Below are 9,096 nucleotides of genomic sequence, written 5' to 3'. Positions count from 1 at the left end.
CTCTATGTTACTCCCACTATGACTAGTCTCAAGTTCACATCGACGGAAAAAGATACTGATCAATGGGTTGTATTGAAGAAAGACAATGCCTAAAACGATGTAAAGTCTTTCAACCATGGGAGCAAATATTCGCGAAATCCAAAGTGAGCATTTCATTTTATCTTCGTGAGATGCATCCCATTTGTCAACCTGTGGAAAAGCAAGAGGACCAAAAAGGTAAATTAGGTTAGTGTCTTTATTCTGAGTGACTACTAATTTTGAATTTTAGTGGATGGGCAGAACTCTCGTCTCCCTGAAAAAGGGACCCTTTTAACACTACACTAAACTAACTAGAAAACACAAATCTAAAGCAAACTCAATGCTTGTTATTGCCCCCTCGTGTTGGTTGAAGGATTATGTAGGCACGAGAAAGGGAGTATGAAACAAGATGTAGCCAATAAAAAATAAGATGTGAAGCCCAAAACGTGAGGCATACCATCTTTATTATATTTTTCCACAGCCAAGGCTCAGTTATCGTGACAAAATGAAGAACTATTCACAAAGTTATCATCCGTTAAATGTGGATACCTGTAGATATCATGCAACAAACAAGTCATGCCATCATGCCATTTTGTTAACGAACACATCATTTTAATATTTTGAGCTAGCATGGTAACCAAACGATAAGTACTATATTTAAGAGATTGAACAAACACAAGTGCTATAAATCTACAAAAAACAGATAGGCAATTGCAATAAAACATAGTGGCCAACATTTACACATTTATTAGGCACCAACCAGCGAGTTATGCATAGCATGCAGTATCTCCTCATATATTTTTTTGCAGCCTTGACACCACACAACTCTTCTATTGTCGTTTCTCTAGTATTAATGGTACATGTTTGAAGTTCCATCTCTCTTTCGTATCCTTCAAATCCGACCACAAAGAAAAACATCATGTTTGTACATAATGGGAGCGGTTGATGTTGGTTGAGGTTACAAAGTGAGCAGATACTCGGAAATGTAAGTGCTTCTTATATCACATATATATATGCCCATTGTGATTCTTATGTGCATGCATAGAACAGACAAACAATTTAAGATTTTCTCATGAATAAGGCACAAACTACATAAGCACAGATAGTCCCAACAATTAATCCATCACTCATGAATCCATAACTGACAATATGGACCTACATAAAAGCTAGGAACACCTGCAAAGAGGCTGAAGAGATGGGGGTATAAACAAGAAAAGTAAAAAAATTACACCTCTTACACCTTAGGTGTACCACTAGAACAATCGTCCTCTTTCTAAGTCGCATGGTTCGAGGCTCAAGAGAAGAGGGGTCAGCAACAGGATCCCTCCTACACTTTCTTGTAGGTTTTGACTTTCATTCTCCCTTATGGGTTGTTTTCCCAGAATTGAGAAATCCAATATGCGAGTGAAAAATGATAAGGGTTACTACTTTCTATATGAATTCATAAAGCTGCATGCAAGAGAAAAAAATGGCATCAGCAGAAGCATGTGGCATGTCTACCTCAACAGAAGCATGTGGAACCTCTTCCATGCCTTCTAATAGAAGTATCTATACATTATGCTCCTGCAATAGCCATTAAACATCATTCATTCCAAGCTATTTTCAAGAAGATAAACACAGGGGACAAAGAACAGAGAATTGATTGGTTCCTAACAACACAGAAGAAAAGAAGCAGAAAAATTGCAAATGTCAACCTCGCAAAACTAACTGTTCCTCTTCTTGGCCTCTACAACCCAACCATTCCAGACAAACTTGGAACACCACGGAGACCATTGGGACAGGTACTTTGAAGACTAGTCAAGTCATGACTTCGAATGAATGGATCATATCTACTTCAATAGTGCGTGGGTTGTGCCAATTAACTCTGAAATGTAGTAAACTCTGCATGTATTATCAGTATTGTAGAAATCAAACCGGAGCAAGATTATTGGTAGTAAAATCAAAATTATTAGCTGCAGAAATAAATAAACAACACTAATATTAACTCTGAAATCATAGACGTCGCTGCAACAATAAACCCAACTAGACATACAACTAGAACAGTGAGCTTGCCTGCAAAATATTGTGTTGACCACTATGGCGTGGTCGCCAACTTCTGCACAGCTTATTCCTTTTTCTCGCTCGCCTTTAGCATCTTTTCCATCTTCACATCCATCTCCTTGAAATCATCCTTGAGGATCAAGACCCTCAACTTGAGGTCTCTCAACCGCTTCGCGCCATCAGCATGATCCAACTTCACTTCCTGTTCCACCTCATGCACAACTAATGTACATGACGGAGAACTGGTGAGGCCAAGGAGGTCGTTGAAGTGCCTACACATGAAGGTGACATCGATGTCCACAGGCTCTAATGACTACAGGGAGTTCTTCCACCCCGCAAGATCCTCGAGGGAAACGGAAAAAAATCCATAATACCTTCAGCGATGTTTTCGGTCTCAACGGTCACCACCGAAGCAAGAGCAAGGCTTATGTGCCTCGGCATTTGCCCGTGGAGGAACGCTTTCCTGTCCTAGCAGATATCGTAGTATGTCCTGCGCACGTGATCAAGGAGTACTTTGGTGCCGATGACCTTACCATCGCCAACGACGATCTTGAAGTTTACAAGCCTTTTCACGATGAAGAAATCCCTTGACCTGGAGATATGGGTTGCGGCCATATGCTGCCCCTTCGCTTGTATGTTGACCTTGGCAAATTTGAAACTTGCCGATCTCCCTCTCTTACTATGTAAGATAAGCAATCACAATTTTTTTATCATGTCTCTTTAGTAAGCTTTTTGTTGACTTAGTCGTCCATTCAATAGTTTGTTTTTCAATATTCGAATAGGAAAGATGTCTAAAATTGAAACAATTTAAAATGATTTCATGTTGTACGATAGTGAGGTGAAAAGGAGATAACGATGAATTTCACGCGAGAGGTACAGTACAACATTGAATCATTTCAAATTGTTTCAATTTTAAACATCTCACTATTCAAATGTTGAAAACATGCTATTGAACGTATTGCTTAGTCAAAAAAATCTTATTATAGAACTTAGCTAGCACGTTGTGCTATCAATATAATGCTTATCTTGTAGAGAAAGAGAGGGAGGCCAGCAGTTTCCAAACCTGCCAAGAGCAACTTATGAGCAAAGAGGCAGCACGAGGTAGCATTATATCTTCGGGTCAAGACATCCGTAATATCTTCAATGAGGAAAATCTCGTAAACTTTAACATCATTGTAGACAACCTTACAGTCGTCGGCAACAAAGTACTCACTCATCATATGCGTGGGACATCGTACGATCTATGGCACGCCTGAAAGGCGTTCCTCCATGGGTATATCTACCAAAGCAGATAAGCTCGGCGCTCACTTCAAGGGTTATTGTGGAGGCTGCCAACATTTTTGAGGTCAGCATGTCCTCATATGTCCCTTCCCTCAAGGACCTTGCGATGTGGAAGAATTTCCTGGAGTAATTTGAGCCCATGGGCATGGACGTTGCCTTCATGCGTAGGCTCGTCGATGACTTCCTTTCCTACTCATTCTCCATTTCCATCATGGAGATTAGTTGCGTCTATGGGATATGAGGAGATGAAGCTGAAACGAGCTCGCGTCAAGGATGTCGATCTGAAGGAGGTTGATGTGAAGATGGTGTAGTCGAACGATAAGAAGAAGAAGCAAGTTGTGCGGAAGCTGGCAAGTGCACCTTGTTCGTCGACACAACATTTTCATTTTGGCATGCCTCCTCGTTATCTAGATCCATCTACGTACCTGTAGACCATTTTTTCTATCTTTGTTTCAGTAAAAATTCCGCCAATCTATTAATAATCATCAATAGCAGTACAAACAGATCTAAAAGTACTAAAAGTTACAAGTAGGTTACTGGATCACCTAGCGACCTCCAATACATCTAGGATTTCAAAGTTTACTATTAGTGTTGTAAGTTTATTTTAATTATTTTGGTTTTACTACCAACCTTTTCCGGTTAAAAAGAAATCAACACAACCATGGGGAATTTCCTCATCTTCACCCAACAGAACGACCATTAAGCATTTGGGAGAAGATCAATTCAATAGAAGAAAAATTGCTTCCACAAGGGGGAAAGGAAAAGTTTGTGGACCCACTAAACATAATTTTTAACATAATCACTATGTGTTAGGAACCGACGTTTAAAAAAGGATTGAGATTCTGAGATTCCACGAAATTCTTACTATGTGCCCCATCCCATGCACTAGATCGGCGAAGCCGAGCGACGGAAAATCAACTGAAACACATAAAGAGTAATATAGCATTGTACTCGGCGGCGTCAGCGTGCAGCGGAATCCCACGGTGAGCAACGGCAGCAGCAAGCGCCTGACGGCCCTACAAGCGGGGCGAATGGACAAAGGCGCAGGCAGGCAGGCCACACGAAGTTTCGAGCAATCTATCATGGGAACGGTCACGAAACATCATGATTGTCCACAATGGCCTAAACATGTACATGCCTACATGGGTCAGTGTGCGTGTGCAACCACAAGTCTCCACAATACAACCTACTTTTAAATTGAGAAAAAACACATGCTAGTTAGTATGCATGCCTATGTTTACACCATTTTTAGGTGCCACGTACCGTTTTTATACTTTATATATCATGACAAAACACATGCTTGAAAATGTTAGGAGTAACTGTGCAAACAAATTAATGTGTCTTCATTTTGGATCTAACCGCCAACAGATAATGTGTTTTCTTTACATGGTAATATGTTTGTTTACTTAATATCCGAGCGGTAAAGTATTTGTTATCACTGCAACTAAAAGGACCAGAGAAGAGTTTAAGGCTAGCTATAGCGCTAGTATTTTAATTTTTAGGTAGCATTTATCATGCATCCTAGGTCCATAAAAATGGTAATGTGGCATCTAATTAACGAGAAGAGATGGGATTGGAGTAACATAGGTGGATACTGTATCATAACGCACGTTACGATAAAAGTTAATGCTAAATAGATCATGTACACATATTTGTGTTGGGATTCTACAAACAATAAATTTAGAAGATTATGATACTACTCTATAATACCACCCACTATAGAGATAGTATCATAGACAAGTATCATATGCATGATACTACAATATGATACAATGCACTATGACCAGCCTAAGACCCTTGCATGTGGTTCCTAGTTAATATGTCATAAATGTAAGGTAACTCTTGCTCGACACTCCCGGAACTTTGGAATTTCTATGATTTCAAACAATTCTTGCAGCTCACTCTTTCATAGTAAGTGCTGCCAGAACAATAGTGCTAGCAAGTACACATGCATCAGTGTAATGAAATAGTAACAATCCATTATAGTTGGATGGAGTATATGAGACGACATGAATCTGACTCTTTTTTCGAACATTTATATTATGAGATAAAAAATCTATTACTATAAACTAAAGTAAGCATATGAGGCTGTAATTGCAAAAGGAAGCAAAGTATTCAAAATTGAATATAAAGCCAATTAGTAGATGAAATACCTTTCACCTTCTGATGATATTCTAAGTTTTAGTGGCAGCTAAGCAAATAATAGTTCGATCTTCCTTTGGCATTGACCGAGCTGCCTGTTTACTTGGATTCTGAGCTTCTAATCTTTAGAATCCTACAGGACCAATCACAAAAAAAGAAGAGAAAATGAGTAATATTTGCAACCATGGACCCAAATTCGGATTGGAAATCACATTTGTTGCAGGGCCATACGATTAATTCTCTTGGTTTTTTTTTTCTTTTTTCATCGGACATTTCTGCAGAGCAACCTCTATATGCAAAACTTCTTTGATGCGCAAGACTTGGTCATGGTCGTTTAAGAGTGTTGTGATTCGGAACTTTCCAACTTACTGCAAAAACTAGAACTTAACGTTGCTTTAAATACACTACAACACCTGAAACAAGATATTACAAAATATATACCAACTTAATAAAGACCAAGACCATTATATTTACTGAACTTTCAGAATTCAAAGTTTATAATTTCTCTCGGGTTCTTATGATGGTAGTAAAGGTGTACCAACATCTACATGCATAATATTCTCTGAAAGTGATTACGATCCTACAACGAAACTACAATCATCATGGTAAGAAAATACGTAGTATCAGGAAATCAATCTTGATGGCATACCAGATGGAGAGGCACGGAGGAACACCTATATTGGCGGTGGCTGGTTCAGCTCTGCATGAGGGCGGCACAGAAAGAACGATCCATCTTTTCTCATCTATGCAAAAAAGAGAAGATGCATATGAAGCGGCTGTACCAGAAGTAGTGACCGGCACCTCACCAAATCTACTTACTTTTGTGGAGAAGGGGGACTCACCTAGTTGAACGACAAAGGGAGCAGATGTGGGCGCTGATTCTCCAGCGTTCCAGAACGACATATACGACGGCTCGTCGGCGCATTTACTGGCTCCCCTGAACTGAATAACCGGCCGGCGTTCGATGTCGACGACGGCGTGAAGGTGCGGGTGCCGACCGGGGCCTGATCCGTGCATGGCTGCCGATCACACGATTGGGTCTGTTGCAAGCGGCCTGAGTTAGCGTCGGAGGAAGGCGGCGCCCAAGGTGAAGCCCTGGGGGCTGCGGCAGCGTCGGCGGATTAGGTTGCGAGGACGCATGATCCCTCAATATATAGCTCCCATCCGTGCACCCCTTCCGTTGGTTTAACATCGAACGGCTTTCGCCTCTTTTCGTTTCCCGTGTATACCGTTTTCCAGCCCAACAAAATGGGGAGCACTATAGGGATCGGAAGCCGATCGCTGGCAGTCCATCGGACTCCTCTATTGCCGTAGGATGCAACCAGATCATCAGATCCCTCAACATCATGCATGCCTTGGCCTGGTTGTTTAGCTTTGATTACTTTTCCTTAACTGGTTCCAATAAAGCAGCCAATCTATAGAAAACGATCCCGTAATTTTAGCAGCTAGTTTTAGTCATTATGAATTGATTCCGACTAGTTTTTCCAGTCATGGCAACATATTTGTGTGCCACGGTAGTATTAGCGGAAGCATATTAATATATAATCATTTCTTCAGAATAATCATGGCAGATCTGTTTCCAACTGTGGTGAATTTGTTTTGTCGTTGCAACTTAATTTTGCTTCCTACAAAGAATGTGTTACTTCCGTTATCTGGCGAGATTGCTTCCAAGTTAGAAAAAATGCATTATTCATCTGTTCCAACATGCATCCCAATATATTTTGCTTACAGAGAAAATAGGGTGTTGCTTCCAATGTAACAAAATTTCTTTCAATCAGCATTGATTCGAAAAGATCTGATAATTTGCTCCTAAATATAGTATTTTCTATCATCAATGTCCTACTTAGGATATAATTTGCTTCCAATAATATCAGAATTTGCGCTTCCGCATACAATAATAATAATTCACAGAGTTTGTGCCGTTTCGCACAATGCCTGCCACCACCTCTCATGGCAATGACACATGGACGAGGGACACACGTACATCGTCATCGAAGCAAGCATGCCTAGCGTGTAGACATATATTTTCAAGAACAACATCGACGGGGAATATCAGAAGCTCATCCATGACATGCATCAACGATTCCTATATATGATATGAAAAACACACGTTTATTACACAAGACCTAGATTTGCATGGAATGTCATGTATGCAATGCCCACTTCGATATAAGTGAATTTATGGCAACCGATGACCTTTGTTTGATTGAAGTTAGGAAAGCCCGCCACAACGAGGCGTCTTGCCACAACCAACGTGGAACCTGGGTCTATATATGAACCCACATGTCAGTGATTCGGTTGTGTATGTACTATTCTAGTCTTCTTGTTTATCACCTTCCACAAAAAACAAGTCGATCTGCTCAGTTTAAACTGTGTGTATTGAGTATTACAAGTGTATATTATCCTATCTCAGTTAAAATCCACATAATTATCTTTCATACACTCCAATCCAGTTAGGATGGGGGATTAATTAATTATCATTTTCTAAGTGTCAGGAAGATAGTCTCTCCATCATGTCGAGAGGGATGATGGCGTCTCCCCCTCCACCTCCGGCGGCTCCAAGGTGTCTCTCCTGATCGACGTTGATCTCCTCCTTCTGCTCCAAACATCGTGATCTCTTCTCCAAGGTGATCTTCCCCATGGCTCCTTGCCCCTCTCCCCTTGGTCGTTGGAAAGTTTCCTTTGAATCTCTCTCTGTTGATGGTGTTAGTGCTCTTGGCTCTGGTTTTCTCCTTCTGTGGCCGAAGAACTGGTTGGCTTTGGTAAATCACAAGGATTCTCCTTTGGTTGGCAAAACCTTGCGTGAGGGTGAAACTTTATATCCTGGATCTTCCATTAGATTCCCTTCCCATCTGGTCTTCGTGACAGAATGCCTTGTTTCACCTCCTGGTTTTTCTTCGTTCTCAGAACCTGTTTCAATGAGGTGGAGAGTTACTTACTCTGATCTGGGTAAAATGGATTCAAAAATACCAATGGGTAGATCTGCTTTCCTTATGTTGAAACCCCATGCACAGAGGCTTTTTCTCCTAGATCCTAAGGAGCAGGTGATTTCGGCTAGATCTTTGCTTGAAAATGAACAAGTTGTTACTGGCAATATTTTGGATTTCAAGGATCATTCTGTTTTGGTGGGTGAATGCATTGGTTCCCCTGTCTCTGGCCATCAAGATCCTTCGTTTGTTCCTGGAGCTAAGGCTCATGTTGCCTCGAGAAGTTTTGTGGATGTTGTGAAAGCTTCAAAAACCCATTCTGTTGCACCTCTCCCTGATGCTCCTCTTGTTCGTTGGAAAGCTGCATGTTCTCATTTTCAGAATGGCTCTTCATCTTCTCAAGCATTCCTTATTCTCAGACCTCAAGCCAAAAGATTAGTTCTCCTTGATATGCAAGAGGAGGTGTTGGATGCTAGATTTCTTCTGGAAAATGAAAAGATTCATTCTGGCATGATTTTGGACCTTAAGACTCATACTGTGGTTGTTGGTGAACGTATCATTTCTGATTCTCTTGAGTTTGGGGTCAACTTATTAAAATCATCAAGCTCCACAGTTCATCATGACAAGTCTATACCAGAGAATCTTCAAGAGGATCTTGCTCTGGATTTCTCGGCTGTTTTATCTTTTG

The sequence above is a fragment of the Lolium rigidum genome, chromosome 3 (genome assembly GCF_022539505.1).
Source record: "Lolium rigidum isolate FL_2022 chromosome 3, APGP_CSIRO_Lrig_0.1, whole genome shotgun sequence".
NCBI lineage: Eukaryota > Viridiplantae > Streptophyta > Magnoliopsida > Poales > Poaceae > Lolium > Lolium rigidum.
Note: the sequence above shows the minus strand (reverse complement) of the source record.